Below are 20,302 nucleotides of genomic sequence, written 5' to 3'. Positions count from 1 at the left end.
GTCATATATAAATGTATACATTTGTAAAAAGCAAAGTAGAGGTTCCTCTTCAGACTTTCCTCCCCGTGTAATTAGGAATAAATAGTAACTTCTCTTAGAAGCAAAATTTATTCAAAGACCCGTGCTAACATTCTTAAACATCTGCTAGCCGTAATAAAGAAATCAATGTACTTTATGTTCTTAGCTCCCACAATTTAGCCTAAATATTTGCCCTGGCAAGCTTATACTGGTCCAAGCAAGCCTTAGGTCATAGCCTGTTCCTCTTCCTTATTTGAAGGTGTTTTTACCTTTCTCTACATTCCACAAGTTACTTCCTCCTTCCTTTGTTCTCCTCTGCCTTTGCCTCTTTTAAAAAAAGACTGGCTAAGTTGCTAGCCAATCAGAACAAATACAGAATGTGAGGTCCTGTTCCAGCCAATGGAAACCGGGCATAGCAGCAGGGTGGACGCATCAGGTTATAAATGACCCTGTCTCCTTTGTTCGGTGTACTCTCATGGCAAAACTGCTGGCGAGTGTACCTTTTCTGCAGAAAGTATAAAAATGGCCTTGCTGAGGAAATTAAATTTATGTTCAAGTGCTACTTCTTTACAGCACCAGGGAACAAGCATTCCAAAGAGGTTTATCCTATCTTTATGTAATAGTTATCTAAGAAATATTTACTGAATGTAGTTACGAATTGACATGCAAAGAATATGCAATGAATGAATGTGCACATTATAGTAGCATAACATAATTCATGAATATGACACAAATGCAAAGAAAGCAGCCTGTGGCCACCCCTTATCTAGGCAAGGTTGAAACACAATTTGCCTTTGGTGCCCTGCCATATCTCTACTCAACACCTCTCTGTTTTCAGTGCCTCTTTATCTTACTTAGCTGTCAATTCTCTGCTAAGGCATTTATTGACAACTAAGGAACTGGTTAATAAAGGGCTTAAGGTATGATCCAACCCAGGGTCATCTGTGTTTAAAAGAACCTCTTCATGACCATTCAATGAGGAAAGGACAATCTTTTCAACAAATGGTGATAGGAAAACTGGATATCACATGCAAAAGAAGTTGGACCTTTACACCATGTTAAAAAAAAAACTCAAAGTGTACAAAAGACATAAATATAAGAGCTAAAACTATCAAACTCTTAGGAGAAAACATAAAAGCTTCATAACACTGGATTTTGCAATGACTTTTTGGGGAAAATGTAACAAAAGAAAAAAACAGATAAACTGGACTACATCAAAATTTAAAACTTCTGTGAATCACAGGGCAAAAAAGGGTTAAAAGGCAATCCACAGAATGGGAGAAAATATCTGCAAATCATATCTGATAAGGGGTTCATACACTTACCAATATAAAGAACTCCTACCATAAACTGTAATAATAAACACACAACGCCACTAAGAAATAAAAAAAGGATCTGAACAGACACTTCTCTAAAGAAGATAGACAAATGGCCAATAAGCACACAAAAAAAGTTCAGTATCATTAATCACTATGGAAATGCAAATAGAAACCACAATGAGATACCACCTCACACCCAGCAGGATAGCTACTATTAAAAAAACAAAAAACAAAAAACAAGTGTTGATAAGGATGGGAAGAAATTGGGCCCCCGAGCCCTGTTGGTGGGAATATAAAATGGTGCAGCTGATATGAGAAACAGTATGGCAGTTACTCAAAAAATCTGAAATAGAATTATCATGTAATTCCACTTGTGAGTATATATCCAAAGGAACTGAAACCTGAGACACAAAGAGATATTTATTTGTACATTCATATTAATAAGCATTATTCACAATAGCCAAAAGGTGGAAGCAACCCAAGTGTCCATCCACAGATGAATGAGTAAACAAAATGTGGTATATACATACAACGAAATACTATTCAGCCTTAAAAGGAAGGAAATTCCAAAGCGTGCTACAACTTGCATGAACCTTGAAGGCATTATGGTAAGTGAAATAAACCATTCACAAAAAGACAAATACTGTAAGATTCTACCTATATGAAGTATTTAAAGTAGTTAAATTCAGAGACAGAAAGCGGAATGGTGGTTGCGGGTAGAGTTACTGTTTAACAGGTAGAGTCTCAGGCAAGGTGAAGAGTTCTGGAGATGGATAGCGGTGATGGTTGCACAACAATGTGAATGTACTTAATGTGACTGAACAGTTAAAATGGTAAACTTTTATATGTATCGTACCACAATTAAGAAGAAAAGAGTTTTTTAAAAAAGTAGTTCTGAAGCTGGAAACACTGCATAGGCACCTGCAAGCTGCAGTGGACAGGATCTTCAGGTGGGGTGCAAAGCTGGGAAAAAGGCTACTTCAAGAAATCTGTACAGCAGTACCTGGGTGTTTTGTTTGTTTTTTACTTTGAATTGGCAGTAGTGGGAGGCCATTTGTAGAATTTACAAGAACCAGGTATTGCCTTTATGAGTGACTAAGTACATAAAGTGCTAGCACGCATGCCCTAAAAAAAGTTTGGTAACAGTCTGCTCCAATGTGCTCTTATTCTGTCCTTTAATGGTAAAAGTTTTAACAGCACAAACAGCTTTTTATGTAACATTTAGATATAAAAATACAGCTGTCTGTGGGTTTTGTTTTGATTCAACCTTACAGACCATCATTGTCTATGGCTACAGTTTTCAAACAATTGCTGAAGTTGTACGGGCACTACAGACATGCACATCCCACAAACTGGTCAGGTTTTGATCTTGAAGGGACTCTCACCAAGGTATATAAAACAAAACAAAAGGCCGGGCCTGGTGGCTCATGCCTGTAATCCCAGTACTTTGGGAGGCTGAGGTGGGCAGATCATTTGAGGTCAGGAGTTTGAGACCAGCTTGACCAATATGATGAAACCCTGTCTCCAAAAATCCAAAAAAAATATTAGCTGGGAGTGGTGGCGCATGCCTGTAGTCCCAGCTACTCAGGAGGCTGAGGCAGGAGAGTCACTTGAACCCAGGAGACAGAGGTTGCAGTGAGCCAAGATCGTGCCACTGCACTCCAGCCTGGGCGACAGAGCGAGACTGTCTCAAAAAAAAAAAAAAAGAAAAGAAAAGAAAAGAAAAGAAAAGAAAAAAGAAAAAAATTCAGACACCTAGGTGAAGGGCACAATTTCCCAGAAGTACAAGTACTGGCTCTGGAAACCTGTACTTGCTTTTAGTGACTGACTCTAAACCAAGCCAACAGTTCACATTCTAAGCATAGTGCTGCGTGTCTTTCATGTATTTAAGATATCTTTTAAAAATATACAAGTCTAAGATATTTAGATCAGGCTTTATTCCTAACCTAATAAAACCCATTTTTGCCACTTTATGTGGTTTTTTTACACCTTCAGCATACTGAAACATTTTCCTGTTGCTAATTTTTTCTGCTGCAATAAAACAATTTCTGTACCAGATGAGATACTATCTTGATAAACACAGATTTCAAAGAACTTCAATCTATCAAAGTGGCACACAGCACTCTCCACAGAAAAAATTACAGGTTTTGGTACATAAGCCTTTTCTTGAAGTAAGTATGATCTTTCCATCTTTTCTTGGGACATTCTCTATTATTCCTTCATCACTGACTTGTGTTTATACACTGCTTTGTAATGCTAAGTACAGTATGCAATCCTGCTAGGTGTTCCTTTTCAAAAATAGTTTTTCTTGCTGTATTTATAAAAGCAATTCGTGTTTATTGCAGAAAATTGGAAAATACAGAAAACAGAAAAGGAAAGAATTACCCAAATTCCTACCACCTAAAAAAATTCACCTATTAACTGACACTTTATATTTCCTTCCTTTTAGTGTTCCTTTAATTTTTAACATTCAAATTTAATTTATTTACATTTCACATTACTAGTAATACCTTTCACTTCTGAAGTGTCCTTAGTTTTCCAAGACCCCTTTACATCTACCATTTATCTTTACAACTCATCCATAGAGTGAGTCAGCCAAGTACTATTTATTTTGCACACAATAGTTGACTTCTAGGGTAGAGAAGCTAAAAAGTTCTATAAGGCTGCACTGCTGGCTTGTGGTACAAAATTATACTCATCTTCTACAAAATTATGTTCCCAAATCTTCAATGGAAAAAATAATAATGGTATCAATATGAACTGCTAAAAAGTTAAGAATACTCCTATTGAACTGAAGTAACCTAACACAATTCAACAAAACAGATGCTTCTTCACCAGGTAATCTAGCAACAGTCTGGATCATAATAGAGCCATATATGTAACAAAACTAAGGAAGAAAACAGGTCCTACAATTAAGCTCCATCTAGACCCCAACTAGTCCATATTGATAAGCAGAAGTCGGGCGCGATGGCTCACGCCTGTAATCCCAGCACTTTGGGAGGCTGAGGCAGGCGAATCACATGAGATCAGAAGTTTGAGACCAGCCTGACCAACATGGTGAAACCCTGTCTCTATTGAAAAGAAAAAAATCAGCCGGGCATGGTAGCAGGAACCTGTAATCCCAGCTACTTGGGGGACTGAGGCACGACAATCACTTGAACGCGGTAGGCAGAGGTTGCAATGAGCCGAGATTGTGCCACTACACTCCAGCCTGGGCAACAGAGTGAGACTCCGTTTCAAAAAAGAAAAAAAAAAAAAAAGAAGTAGAGATTCAAAGACAGCATCAACTTTGTTGCTAACCGGTTCTCTGAACTTAAGCAAGTCATAATCAGTCATATTTTAGTTCCTCCGTATGTGGAAAGAGTTGGACCTGTTTGAAATGCTTGTTCCCCGGTGCCATAAAGAAACAGCACTTGAACATAAATTTAATTTATTTAGTAAGGCCATTTTTATTTCCTGCAGAAAAGGTACACTCGCCAGCAGTTTTGCCACGAGAGTACAACGAACAAAGGAGACAGGGTCATTTATAACCTGATGCGTCCATCATACTGCTGTGTCCGGTTTCCATTGGCTGGAACGGGACCTCACATTCTGTATTTGTTCCGATTGGCTAGCAACTTAGAACTTTTTAAAAGAGGCAAAGGTGGAGGAGAACAAAGGAAGGAGGAAGTAACTTGTGGAATGCTGAGAAGGATAAAAACACTTTTAAATAAGGAAGAGAACAAGATATGACCTAATGCTTGCTTGGACCAGTATAAGCATGCCAGGGCAAATATTTAGGAGCACAGGTCTTTGAATAAATTTTGCTTCTAAGAGAAGTTACTATTTATTTCTAATCAGATGGGGAGGAAAGTCTTTGAAGAGGTACATCTACTTTTACTTTTTACAGACCTGACAAATTCTAGAGTCTTTTGCAATTTTTTAAATGTACATGATTCTGCGCTTGAACCCAGGAGGCAGAGATTGCAGTGAGCCGAGATTGCGCCACTGTACTACAGCCTGGGTGACAAAGCAACACTCTGTCTCAAAAAAAAATAAATAGGCCAGGCACAGTGGCTCACGCCTGTACTCCCAGCACTTTGGGAGGCCGAGGTGGGTGGATAACAAGGTCAGGAGTTCAAGACCAGCCTGGTCAACATGGTGAAACCCCATCTCTACTAAAAAATACAAAAATTAGTCAGGCGTGGTGGTGGGAGCCTATAATCCCAGCTACTCCGGAGGCTGAGGCAGAGAACTGCTTGAACCTAAGAGGCGGAGGTTGCAGCAAGCTGAGATCATGCCACTGCACTCCAGCCTGGGTGACAGAGTGAGACTTCGTCTCAAAAAAATAAATAAATGAAAATAAATAAACAAATAAATGTGTATGACTCTACACATCTAGTTTTAAAAACGCTTTCAACAAACACATACATATTATGCAACTTTACGTAACTTTTTCTATGCTTGCCAAAAAACAACAAGATGTACCTATCCACAGATGTGGCTGTGCATTAAGAATCCTAACCCAAACAGATGTTTGGCCTTTGCCCTTGGTTCCTGGGAGGTAATCCTTTCTTTTCCCCCCCTTCACATGGTCCAAGATGAGACTGGGAGGTAACCTCTAAGCCCTTAGAACGTCCACCTTATGGGAGCAGTGACTCACGCCTGTAATCCCAACACTTTAGGAGGCTGAGGCGGGCAGATCACAAGGTTAGGAGTTCGAGACCAGCCTGGCCAACATGGTGAAACCCCATCTCTACTAAAAATACAAAAATTAGCCGGGCATGGTGGCACACGCCGGTAATCCCAGCTACTCAGGAAGCTGAGGCAGAAGAATTGCTTGAACCCGGGAGGCGGAGGTTGCAGTGAGCCCAGATTGCGCCATTGCACTCCAGGCTGGGTGACAGAGCAAGAATCTGTCAAAAATAATAATAATAATAATAATAATAATGTCCACCCTGTTAAGTGCTTTTGTTTACCTGGGGGCTTTGAGCCACTCCAGATAGTTTTGCACTGTGATTTAAGGTGAAGGGCTTTGAGCCATGTATTATCAACCTCCTGAAGGGCTGAAAACTAAAGGTCAACCATGCCAACAGTCAATCATATCTAAGTGACCAAGTCCCAGTACAAATGCTGGACACCAAGGCTTGGGTGAGCTTCCCTGATTGGCAATCTCCATGAGTAGTGTCACACATCAGTGCCAGAAGTTGGCACTGTCCATAACTTCGCTGGCAGAGGATAACTGGAAGTTTCATAAGTGGACTCTTCTGTGTGCCCCATGCACCTCTTCCCTTGGCTGATTTTATTCTGTATCTTTTCACTGTAATAAATCCAACCATAAGTAAAAGCCCTTTCAGGAGTTCTTTGAACCGTTCTAGCCAATTATTTAACCTAAGGATGGTGTGGATCCCCAAACTTGCAGTTGATCTCATAAGTGAGGGTGGTCTTGGGACCCCCAACTCCACGATGGCAAAACGGCACTGTCCTCCAGTATTCATTCTTCTTTCTTACTTTTAGTAATGGAACACCTCTCCCGCCCCTCTTAGCAGGAGGCAGAGTGGGCAACCAGAGACTACATTTCCCATGCTCCTCTCAAAATCGGGGGTGGCCATGTGACTAGGTTCTGGCCAAGGAGGTATGAGCAGAGTGATGTGTACAAAAATATGAGCCATATTCCTCAAGAAAGCTGTTTACTTCTTTTTCTGGGATGCAGTTGTGAGGTAACCCAGCTTCAACCATGGGAATAAGGACAATACCCTATGGAAGGGCTAAGCACACAGAGAAATGTGAAACCCCTAAAACACTGAGGTGCTTACCTACTACGGACTGCCTATCTACCTCTGGACTATTACAGGAGAAAGAAAAACTTAAAAATTGTTTGTCCCATTGTATTCTGAAGTCCCCGTTACAGCAGCTTAGCCTGTACCCTAATGCATAAGTACATCTGAGCATTTTAATATGATTTTGATTCAATATCTATATAAATTAAAAATAGAGAGACAATAAGATGTACTGTATAAAAAATATTTGGATATATTAAACCTGAAAATGTATAACAAACATTTGTATGTCCCAGTTTGAGGCTGATCTGATTAAAAGGAAAGCGTCTATTCCAAACAATTCAATATAACAAACAGTTTTCTCTTATTCTTCTTGTTATTCATAACTACCAAAAAAAGATGCTTGACTTAACAAAATCAATAGTTAATACAAACTGAAGGGGGCTTCCTGAAACAACGACTAGTGCTTTTCTTCCCTTCAATTACAGATTTCCATAGAAAGGGAAAGAAGTAGAGACACTGTTTTAATAAACTACCTAGGAGGCTAGGCACAGTGGCTCATGCCTGTAATCCCAAGACTTTGGGAGGCCAAGGCAGGTGGATCACCTAAGGTCAGGAGTTCGAGACCAGCCTGGCCAAAATGGCAAAATCCCATCTTTATAAAAATACAAAAATTAGCCGAGCATGGTGGTGCACACCTGTAGGTAGTCCCAGCTACTCGGGAGGCTGAGGCAGGAGGATCACTTAAACCTGGGAGGCGGAGGTTGTAGTGAAACTGAGATCACACCACTGCACTGGCCGACACTGAGACTCTGTCTCAAAAAAATAAAAAATAGAAAGTACCAAAGAGAACTGCCTTCTCTAGTTTTCCAGAGTGCAGCCAAATCACCCACTTTCCAAACACCTTCCCCTCAATTTTCCTGCTTTCCTGTGTTCCAAACCACATGGCCCAATTGCATTTATTAAGCATCTCCACTAGGATGTTCTACACATCTCAAAGTCAGCATGTCCACAAGCAGGATCAAGCTACGAAGGAACACGAAAGAATGTTCTAGAGATGACATGATAAAAATTAAGAGTCTAGAGGAAGGAGGAAGAAGCCACTGATCTTCACTAAGGAGAAGTGGTATAATCTCACAGGAAAGCCAAATGATTATTTGTAGAAAAGTTCAAGGTTGCAATAAATCAGGGATTCCAAAGGCCACAGCAGAAGAGCTAGTAACAGGAACAGAACTTAGCTGAAGAATAAAGGAAGTAATATCAAAGAAGAGGGAAATGTATCTAAAGCAGTAATTCTCACACGTGAGCATGCATCAGAATCACTAGCACAGGGCCTGTTAAAACACAAGATGCTGGGCCCCAACTCCAGCGTTTCTGATTCAGTGAGTCTAGGGCAGGGCTGGAAATTTGCATTTCCAGCTGGACTGCGGCACACACTTTGAGAACCACTGGTTTCGCCTGTACCTAAAAATGTATCTATAGTGGTGATAATAGAGAAAAGGACAGTTCAGTGGTAACGACAAAGGTTATATACAGTAGAGAGAATGATGCTACAACGTGTCCTAAGTAGAATGAATTTCACATCAGGAGTAATGCGATTCACCAGGTGAAGGTTTTAATTAGATTGCAGGCGACAGGCTGGGCACGGTTGCTCATACCTCTAATCCCAGCACTTTAGGAGACCGAGGTGGGCGGATCACGAGGTCAGGAGATCGAGACCACACTGGCCAACATGGTGAAATCCCGTCTCTACTAAAAATAAAAAAATTAGCCGGGTGTGGTGGCACTCCCCTGTAGTTCCAGCTACTTGGGGGCTGAGGCAGAAGAACTGCTTGAACCAGGGAGTCAGAGGCTGCAGTCAGCCGAGATTACGCCACTGCACTCCAGCCTGGGTGACAGAGCGAGACTCTGTCTCAAAAAAAAAAAAAAAAACGAAAAGATTACAGGTGACAAAATCTCGCCTGTCCTGCCCCCTACTTCCCCTTACCCCAAATTCCAGGTCTGAGCTAATGGTTTTTCTCCATTCACTTAGAATTTACTATAATCTATAGTTTTCAAGGTGAGTAAAATGAGAATAAACCACAATCCAAGGTTATCAGAGATTTGCATATAACTATAATATGAGATCTGTAATCCCAGCATTTTTGGAGGCCAAGGTGGGAAGATCTCTTGCGTGAGACCAGCCTGAGCAACACAGCAAGACCTCATCTCTACAAAAAAAATAAAAATAATAAAAAGAGCCAGGCATGGTGGCACACACCTCAGGAGGCTGAGGTGGGAGGATCGCTTGAGCCTGGAAGGTCAAGGCTGCAGTGAACCACTGCACTTGGCCTGGGAGACAGAACAAGACCAAAAAAGTAAAAATAATAATAATAATACAAGATCCTGCATTATAGGCACTAATGGAATGCAATAAATGCACAGAGAAAACAGCCATAAATCTCATGTTCGAGAAGACACCCAAGAAAGCATCACTGAGAGGTAGATCTGAACTAAGAACAATCAGTAGGATTTTACAGGATAGAAGGTAGGATAGAAGGTAGGTGGGAAGGGGTGACATGAAGGCAAAGATTTCAGGAAGAAGAAAAATTCATAATTAAAAACATAAGAGGGCCGAGTGCAGTGGCTCACACCTGTATCTCAGCACTTTGCGGGGTTACGGCAGGAGGACTGCTCAAGCCCAGGAATTCGAGATCAGCCTGGGCAATGAAGTGAGACCCTTGTCTCCACAAAAAATTTGTTTTTAATTAGCCAGTCATGGTGGTGCACGCCCATGGTCACAGCTACTTGGGAGAGTGGGATGGGAGAACTGCTTGAGCCTGGGAGGTTAAGACTGTAGTGAGCCATCATCACGTCACTGCACTCAGGCCTAGACTACAGAGCAAGACTCTGCCTCATAAAAAATACAAAAAGATGTTTAGGACAACATTCGAGAACTTACCAGTATGTAGGAACATGGCCAGATGTAGAGGTAGACAAACTAAGGTAGGTGGAGAAATATAACAGAAGGCCTTGAATATATCATACTAAGAAGTTTAAACCTTACTTTGTAAGTTTTAAGCAAGTGTAAATTGGGTGGGAGAGTTTCTGGCTCCTGAGCCTAGCCTACACCATAACATATAAATCTTAGCAGAAGTCCTCACCTTGTGCATTCCACCCATACAAGTCATTAGATCTCTGAACTCACAAGGTAACTGGCATAAACAATGACACATAACTAAAAACAAACCCCTCAGAGCAACTGCAATTCAAAAATATAGTCAAACTCTTTTTTTCTGGACCTGCTATCAGTTCCAGCATTCACAAATCCCTTTTCTCACAAATGCTTCTATTAAATGTAATTCCAAATAAACATAAAGGAAGCAGAAGTTGTCACTGCTTCTGGAATTTTCCCTTGCTTACACCAAGAATATATTTAAAATTATATACTTTTAAAAAAACAAAAACAAAACATTACAACATGCTACATTCTTCAAGACACCAGAAGTCTTATTCAATGTAACAATTTAGCACACTATAATCTCTGAGAAACAGTGAGTTCCAAGATAATTCAATATAATCTTCAAGTGACAATCTGAAATAAGATTAGGCATAAATAATATGCAAAAGAATATTAACCTCCAACACAGTAAACTTGAAGTGTTAGTAACTTTGACTCAAGTGCTAAAATTCAAATCAGCAATTAAGTTACTGAAACATTTTACAATCCTAACACAAATAGATTGTCAACGCCTCCACCCTACCCATAAATATCTCACTTCATAATTTCTTCTTCCAAATAACTAATGAATAATTACGTACATCTAAAAGTACAAATTCAAGACCAATACCAAAATTCAGATTTTTTACAGCCAATTATTAAGCTTTAAAGTATCAAGTATACAGTTTATAACCCAAGCTACAAAATTTATGTAATTAAAACATTTAACTCAAGTGAATAACCCAAGTTTTAAATTATATTGTATCAATAAAAAAAAGTTATGTAGTAATTCTCAACAGAAGGCAATCCTTCTATACATATTCAAATGCAACCTGTTCCAATTTTTAATACAACAGAGGTAATTGGGTTACTATCACTACTACTAGTTTTAGCTGTCATAAACTGAGCAAGTGTCTGTTCTCACTTCTTTAGCCAGCATTGTGTAATAAAGAATTTGGGGCCCAGGCACAGTGGCACATGCCTGTATACCAGCACTCTGGGAAGCCAAGGCAGGAGGATCACTTGAGGCCAGGAGTCTGAAACCAGCCTGGGCAACATGGGGAGATCCCTACACACACACACACACACACAAATTTAAATTAGCCAGGTGCGGTGGTGCGTGCCTGTAGTCCTAGCTACTGGGGAGGCTGAGGCAGGAGGATCACTTTGGCCTGAAAGCTGGAGGCTACAGTGAGCTATGATAGCACCACTGTGACACAGTGAGACCCTGTCCCTAAAAAAACAAAAACAAAAAAATTTGACTGGCCATTGTCTGATTCCTGGAAAACTCTACTCTTGGAGTCTCCCAACTGATAGGAGTGTCTTTGTTATCCATGAATCCATAATGGGTCCTCCTTGGCCCACAGCTGAGTTTCTATTAACAGGGTGACTCCCAGTAGGCCCCTAGTTTCAGGATGGGGCCTGGCCATGCTGGAAATGCCAACCATGTGAATAGTGGGTTGGGCTTTGAGCAACCTGACATCAGCCTAACAACTTGACCTCCAGGGAGAAGGGGACTGGGGACTGAGTTCAATCATACCTATGTAATAAAAGTCCCATAAAAACTCCAGATGCTGTAGAGTAAGTGAGGTTTCCTGGCTGGCAATCATTCACTGCTGTACTGGAAGGATGACACGTCCTGAGGACATGGAAGCTTCATGTTTGGGACCCTCCCAGATCTTGTTCTATGTGTCTCTTTAATTGGCTGGTCCTGATTTGTATCATAACTGTAATTCCAAGAACAGCACTTTCCTGAGGTCTGCGAGTCATTCTACCAAATTATCAAACGTGAGGTGTAGTGGGAACTCCGAAAGTTGTAGCCAGTTGGTCAGAGTGTGGATAACCTGCAGGTCCTGGAGTTTGTAGCTAATATAAGAAGTGAGGAGAGTCTTGCAGACTGTACCCTTAACTTACGATGCCTTACCTAACTCTGGGTAGCAGGTGCCCAAATTACACTACAGCTATAAAATAGGATATGCTGCCTTACTTCTCTTCCCAGGACTCTTAAGAGAATTAAATGAGAAAAAAGTTAGGTAAAAGCACTCTTTAAGATATAAAACGTTGTGTTTACTTCGGCTGCACATACACTAAAATTGGAATGACACAGAGAAGATTATCATGAGAAAAAATTCTGTATTAAAAAATTTACACTTTGGGAGGCCGAGGCAGGCGGGATCGCCTGAGGTCAGGAGTTCGAGACCAGCCTGGCCAACATGGTGAAACCCCGTCTCTACTAAAAATACAAAACTCAGCTGGGCGTGGAGGCAGGTGCCTGTAATCTCAACCACTCGGGAGGCTGAGGCAGGACCATCGCTTGAACCTGGGAGGAGGAGGTTGCAGTGAACCAAGATCATGCCATAGCACTCCAGCCTGGGCCACAAGGGCAAAACTCCGTTCCAAAAAAAAAAATTTTTTTTTTTTGTTACGCTCTTTAAGATATTGAAGAAGAAATTGTTAAAACATTTGTAAAGTTCAGAACTGTCCAGGTCAAATGCTTTAAAAAAAAAAGGCTTAAAATAAAAAGCTAAGGAGTCATCAAGAAATTGAATTTATTATGAGTAAAATACAGAACTTAATGAAAACCATTTAAAAGAGCAAAAAATCTAAGTAGTTTCAACTACATAACTCAGACCAGTGCCTAAAAGATAAAAATGCATTAAGTCCATTCCTAGAAATAGCAAACGTAGAAATGATGGAGCTTAGAGAATGTAAGATGCAGCCATTATTTTGTAACTAAACCTCCAAAAAGTTCATTTTAGCCTTGGGTATGATCAGGAATGACTGAGGTCAGTAAGCAACACTTTGCTTAATAGGCTATGAGTCTGAATACAAACTACTCACATCACAACCAACTTTTTTTGCCCATCACTACCTAATATTTTAATTCAAGCACAAAGCCATGGGACCCGACTAGTCTTTAAAAGGTTTCTCAAAGCATCTTATGTGGATAAGGCAGTCTCCTGCCTATATGAGAAAGTATCATTTTCAACTGCATTATAATAGAGGAGAAAATTTTTTTCTATTACGTTCCAATGATAAAATCAAGACTTTAAATCATAATTTTACAAGAACATATCGTTTTATTTTCCACCCTCTTGAATATGAGATACTAAGTGTTGCTGGTCTTTCCCTCAGTAATGCAGGGAACAGTTTAGTGTAGCAGGGGGAAAAAATGGCCTTGGGGGGAAAACCTAGGCTCTCATCTTATTTCTCCTCTTTAGCAGGCAAATGACTCTTGGGGTCTCACTTTCCTCCAGTAAGATATAATGGCATTGCCTCTGGAATCTGTAAGATTCTTCCTACCCCTGACATTCTGAGGTGTTGAGAAGCCAATAACTCATAATTTAGATATTCTTACAAATTAAAAAGCCTTGCAAGGAAATGTCAGAAACCATTAAAATTTATGTAAAAACATCCCACCTATGTGTTCCTCCTTATTGAAGGAGATCCAGGTAAAGATCTCCTATGTAGGCTATTATCCTTAGCAAACTAACACACGAACAGAACACCAAACACCACATGTTCTCACTTGCAAGTGGCAGCCAAATGATGAGAACTCATGAACGCAAAGAAGGGAGCAATAGACACTGAGTCTACTTAAGCGTGGAGGGTGGGAGGAGGGAAACGAGCAGAAAAAGTAACTATTGTGTATCAGGCTTAATACCTGAGTGATGAAACAATCTGTACAACAAACCCCCATGACACTAGTTTATCTATATAACAAACATTCATATGTACCCCAGAACCTAAGATAGAAGTTTAAAAAAAAAATTGCCCCATAGTCAGCAGGAAACACATCACTAGTAACTTTTACTAAATATATACTTGCTACCTCCAATTTAGCCCTGAGCAAACTTAAGACATTTATGTTTTCTTAAATCTAATGTATTATATGCAAAACCTTTTCAAGCTATTTACAAAGCTGAAGCACCAAGACACATGATTCTTTGACTTATTTTTAATGACTTTTAAATATAATGAGAAAAACATTAATTACGATGCAAGTCATCATCCTATTAAAACATTTCACTTATAATACAAGCATTTAAGTATAGTAGTAGTAGTTAAATCTAAAAAAAAAAACAAAAAATTAGCCATAAATAATGATGAAGCTGCCAGTAGTTAACAACACACACTCACAAATAATGTGATAAATTTAACGGCAAGCTTCCAAACAAAAACCTTGGCATTTTAAGGTGTCCCACAGCAGACCGGTTATGACCTCGGGAACTGGCCTGAAATCTTGCCTCCTTTCTTGTGTAACCAGCCAAGTAACAACACCTCTCTAAATCTGTTTCTTTATAATGGTGCCAACCTTATACGGTAGCTGTAGATATTAATTAAGACACTGCACCTAGGAAAGAGCCTAGCACACAGTAAATAATAACTCACAATTATTAAATTTTGGAAGAAATGTTACACAAAGCAGCAGCCCTTTGACTTTAAAAAAAAAAATTTAGGCCTAGGGTTTAGGATCCTATTACTTGTTAAAGTTCAGACTGAGAAATGAAATAACAATCCTACAAAGAAGCATTTTACTAAGGACAAGTGAATTTAAAATAACTGGTATTATGCAAGTTCAATTACCACAGGCAGAATCTTAGTTTATGAGAATAATTCAAGTTGTATTAGCTGAAAGTATCTATTATTACAAAGTCACTGTCTCCATCAATTCTTTCTTCTCCTATTTCTGTATCTGCTAAAGAAAAATAAATCATTATGAAAAGAACAGAAGGATACAAAGCACAGCTGGGTTACTTTAAGTTCCAATTAATAACCAAATATAATCCGAGGGGAAAAACCCAGTGAAAGAAGGGAGAAACTGAACACAACTAAAGATGATAAAAATTTCCTTCCCAAATACTACAAGACTCATATTTCAACTGGATCTTCAAGGACTTTCCTGTCTGAAGACACGAAGCCTCTAGCAAGTCCTTTCATCACCACAATCAGATCTCCAGCTGAACTTCAAAGGGAACTCTATAAAAGCCACTCTGGTGGGCGGTTGTTGAGATAATCACTCTTAGCATCTTCTACAGATTGAAGAATAAAAAACCTGACTTACACATTAAGACCAAACACCAGTCACCATTCTCAACAGTTTATTTTTTAATTTGCTCTAGACATCCACAAAATGTATTTTTTAAAGGCGTTCCATAAATACAATTTTGGTAGCTAACAAAAATTCAGCACCAAAGTAATAAATATAAAATTTAGCCAGACACAGTGGCTCACACTTGTAATCCCACCATTTTGGGAGGATGAGGCAGGAGGATGAGGCAGGAGACTGTAGCCCAAGAGTCTGAGACCAGCCTGGGCAAAACAGTAGGACCCCATCTTTACAAAACATTAAAAGACTAGCCAGGCATGGTGGCACATGCCTGTAGTGCAGGCTACTCGAGCGCCTGAGGCGGGAGGCTGGCTTGAGCCCAGGAGGTTGAGGCTGCAGTGAGCCGTGATCACACCACTGCATTCCAGCTTGGGCAACAGAGCAAGACCCTGTCTCAAAAAATGTTAAAAAAGAAAAAAATTCAAATAACCCACCTTTATCTCATGCCAAAATACAAAATCCTAAGTGAACAAGCTAATTTCAAATAGTTCCTAGAAGGTTTAAAATTTCCCTGTTCTGGGCTGGGAGCGGTGGCTCACGCCTGTAATCCCAGCACTTTGGGAGGCTGAGGCGGGCGGATCACGAGGTCAGGAGACCGAGACCATCCTGGATAACACGGTGAAACCCCGTCTCTACTAAAAATACAAAAAATTAGCCGGGCGTGGTGGCAGGTGCCTGCAGTCCCAGCTACTCGGGAGGCTGAGGCAGAAGAATGGCGTGAACCCAGGAGGTGGAGCTTGCAGTGAGCCGAGATGGTGCCACTGCACTCCAGCGTGGGCGACAGAGCAAGACTCTATCACCAAAAAAAAAAAAAAAATTACCCTGTTCTAAGCACTTTACATACATTAACTCAATTATTACTCACCATAATCCTGTGAGGTAGGTATTATTACAGTCATCCTACAGATGAGCAGAACTGAGGCACCACCAAGTTATTAACTTGCCCACAGTCTCAATCAGCAAATGGTGGGAGCCAGAGAATTCTGACCCCAGCTGTCTGATTCCAGAGCCAATATTTAAATCAACTATACTATTCATTTACTCAACAAGCTTTACTGACAGCCTACTATGTACCAGGCACAGTTCTAAGCACTGGGGATAAAGCTGTGTACAAGTCAGACAAGACCTCTGCTCTCTTGTTGAGAAGAGGGCTGGCAGCAAACAAGTCTAAGGGGGGAAATAAATAAGTGGGGAAAAAAAACAGTGTATCTTCACCTAGTAATAAATGCTATGGAGAAAAAGAGAATAAAGAATAAAAGATTATAAAGGAAGGGGCTGGTTCCTATTTTAGAATTAGAAAAGGCCTGAGGCGATGACATTTGAGCAGAAACACAAAACAAGACATGAAGAGCCTTGACCACTTAGAGGAAGGGGTGGTCCAGTAAAAGAATAGTAAGTATAACATCCTAAGGAAGAAACACTTTGTTCAAGAACCGGCAAAATGACTATGGGACTGGGGTAGGTTGCTGAAAGTCAGTCACCTAGTAAGAGGTAACGTTAGCAGCTGGCAGCTGCCAAATCATGCTATGCCCTGATGGGATGTGCTAAGCGACTAAGATTCAAATGTAAGTGGTTCACAGGATGCTTTTGGAGGACACTAAGCAAGAAAGTGACAATCTGATTTACATTTTTAAAAAGATCCCTCTGGTTGTCAAGGTGAATCCCTAGGGAACAGTCAGGGAGCAAGAGAAATAAACCAGTGAAGGCACTATGGCAACACTCCAACCAAGAGATAATGGAACTTAGACTAGGATTCATGTACTGTTTATAAGTAGATGCTAACAGAAGAGCCTGCAACCTAATTGCCTCTAAAGAGCCTTTTTAATATCCCTTTTCCCGTCTCGTCTCCTGACTTGCCTTTGGAAAAAAATAAGATTATTTTTTAATGTCCATGTTAACGCTTCAGTTGGTGCTATTATAGTAAAAAAAAAAAACCTTTTCATTTTTAAATGTTCTGTTTAATATACTCTATGATCAGTAATACGCCACATATACACACCCATACATTCTTGAAAAGCAGAAAGAGCCACAATGCTCTTTAGTGTAGGACTTGTTCATTTATTTGGAGACGAGAGGTACCTGTCACCTCTTCTGATTACCTTTCCTCTCACGCTTTGTCTCTAGCACATCCTGGCTCATTCTAGATTGTGAACTGCAATAAACAGGTATACCAAAGGGAATATGTATTTACTGAGCACCTCCTGAGTACCATGGTGTCACTAGATGTCTCACGTTTAAGAACTGATTTAATCCTCAGCTACCCAAGGTGGGAAATGGTATCTTCATTCTACAAACGAGAAAAAATCAGAGATACTAGTAACTTAACTTGTCCACAGTCACCAGCTAACAATTTGTAGGGCCAGAAATCTAACCTCCATGTAACTGTGAAGTTCCTGTCTTTCCACTACAGCAGCTATCAAAGAAAGTGCTTTCAAATATATATTATATGTAGTCACTGCAACTTCTTATGAATAATGACCAGTTTGTTGCTGGTGAGGACAACGTTTCTTTAATGCTCTTATGTAGAATCAGAGTTTTGAAGTTGCGAGTCGGAAGTTGGAAATGTAGTGATCTTATATATTCAAGCACATTATTTTTTTAAAATTATGTTCTACTTGAGACCTCATAGAAATTATTCTAAAAGAGCAATTCCCATCTTTACAAAAAAAAATTAAATATGTACGGTTTACCGTAAAATAGCGGTTAAGGTTCTACAACAAAAGATAGGAGTTTGGTACAGACTCTACCCTCAAAGGTCCTACACAGTAAGAGAAGACAGGGCTAAAAAGATAAACGCAACACAGGAAAAAGCGCAAATAGCCTAAGAATTGAATGGAAGAGAGCCTTGTATACTGGAGAATGATTCCTGGAAGAGGAACTTTAGGTGAGCTCTTAAGTGTCCAGTACAGGAAGGCAGGGAACAATACGCAGCACTGGTGCCTGCACGGGCAAACCCAAGAATATGTGTGAAAGGTTGGTGGACAGACAGATGGTTCCCACAGGCTGATGTGCTACATACAGAACTCCATAGAAAGAACCAAGGTTATGGTTGGTCCTACCCTGCCTAAACAGGAAATGGCTTATTCTCGGAGACTAAAGTGCCAAGTCCAGAAAGACCAGACAGATACACAGAATTACGGACTGTTACATAAAGTCCTTAATAGTTACAAGCCCTTGTTGTGCTATGTGCTAGTCTGCATTATTTTCACCTAAATGAAACCATTTCTACTTAGTACATGGCGTGAGAAGACGTGGAGATAAAGAGAATTAGCAGACGTATATTATCTGCAATTTATCTTACGGAGGAGTACATTAAGGAGTATTATGTGAGATTATTTCTTTACAAACTGGGAATAGGTAGGAAGAGCAGCGAAACACAGCGCGGCTCGGTGCGCCCAGAGCGGCGTCACTGTAACAGTACAGAAGTGGGCAAGGGGCTCTCGGAAGGACCGTTGGGGAACGGCGCCCAGCGTATTTAGCGAACGGACAAGCAGCAAGGAAAAACAAGGGAGCAACAACCGCCTTCGGACATTCCGACCGGTTCTGGGATGCACCGGGGACGTCGAAGGCGGGGTTTGGAAAAACGCTGTGGCTGGAGTGCGGGTGGGAGCGGCGGCTCGGCCGGGTCGACATTCTACAAACGCTTGTGGAACGAACGCCCGAACGCGCGCGTGAATGAATGGCGCGGAACTGAATGGCCGGCCGAGGCGCCGGCGCAGGAGGAAGGAGTTTGCGGCGCGGTCTGACCGGGCCGGCGAGATGCGGCCGGGCGCGGAGGGAAGGGCCGCTGCGCCAGGGGTCGGCGCGGGGCGGCCACGGGGCTGACGGCGGCGCGGGACCGGCCGCGCCGTGACGGAAGGGAAGGGGAGGGGAGGTCACACATTACATAACCCGGCGGCTGCGAGCGCCAGGGGAAGGCGCCGCGGACAGCCCAGGCCGCGACAGGACGGCCGCGGGCCGGGGCGACGCACCCCTCCCCCGCGCCACCTCAGGCCGACCGCGCTCTGGCCGCTGCCGGGCGGGTCTGCGGCGCCTCCGGGCGACGCGTGTCCGATCCCGCCCCTCCCCCACCCCGCCGCCGGCCCGGGGGTCGCTCACCTTACGCGTTGCCCCAGACCACCATGCCCGGGCCCGGCCGCCTTCTCTGGCCTTGCGGACCCCGGCCCCGCCGCCGCCAGTGCCCTCGCCAGGGACCAGGGAGGAGGGCCGGGGGAAGGCAGCCCCACCGCCGAGCAGCGCCGCGGCCCACGCTCCCCCACGCTCGCGGCAACCAACCCCGCGCTCGCTCCGCGGTGGCTCTCCGCCCCTCCCCCTCCGGTTAGCGCGCGCGCCGCAGCCACGCCCCCTAGCGTTCCGCGCGCGCTCCCCGGCCCCGCCCACGCCCCCTCCGCGGCCCCGCTCGCGCTCACAGCCGCGCGGCGCACGCGCTCTGCTCCCCCCGGCCCGGGGCGACCCCAGCCTCGGGCGTAGCACCGAGGCGCCCGGCGTCGGCCTCCGTGTTCCTCCCCTCCCCGGCCCCGCCCTCTTGTTCTGCAGCCGCCCGCAAGGGGCAGCGCCTGGGCTGCACGTGACCGTCTCGCTAGCTGGGCGGAGGGGAGCGCAGCGCGGGCCCGCCCCCGCACTGCGCCGCCTGCCCGCCCGTCCTGCTCGGGTCACCCCCGCGCTTCGTTGACCGGGTCGCGGCGCTTCGGTTGCTATTCGGACAGCGCGCCGCTCCGTGCACAGCGAGTCCCCGCGCCTGCCCCGCCTTGGGGCTCCCCAGTGGGGAAGGACACAAGTGCAGACACTGACCGGGCTTCAAACCCCGGTACTGTGTGAAGATGCGCCAGATACCCGGGTTCCCTCCTTAAGCAATTGATTTACAGTGACATCTAGTGGAGAAAGGGACACACATGAA

At 42.5% G+C, this 20,302-nt stretch overlaps 1 protein-coding gene across 4 annotated transcripts in view; it reads right to left on the bottom strand.

Moving 5' to 3' along the window:
• Positions 1–19,722, bottom strand: part of REV1 (REV1 DNA directed polymerase) — an 89,502-nt gene extending 69,780 nt beyond the window's left edge. For 2 of the 4 annotated variants that reach the window (XM_008970912.4, XM_055107608.2), the window contains exon 1: positions 19,504–19,713. The gene's annotated coding sequence lies outside the window, so the exon portion shown is untranslated. Of the gene's footprint in view, positions 1–19,503 lie in introns of all 4 variants that reach the window. The other 2 variants (XM_003805400.4, XM_034953664.3) reach the window with 2 other exon arrangements.
• Between the last annotated feature and the right edge of the window lie 580 nt (positions 19,723–20,302).

This window comes from Pan paniscus, chromosome 12 (genome assembly GCF_029289425.2).
Source record: "Pan paniscus chromosome 12, NHGRI_mPanPan1-v2.0_pri, whole genome shotgun sequence".
Taxonomy (NCBI): domain Eukaryota; kingdom Metazoa; phylum Chordata; class Mammalia; order Primates; family Hominidae; genus Pan; species Pan paniscus.
The sequence above is the reverse complement of the archived record's forward strand: the minus strand, read 5'-3'. Positions and strand labels throughout refer to the sequence as shown.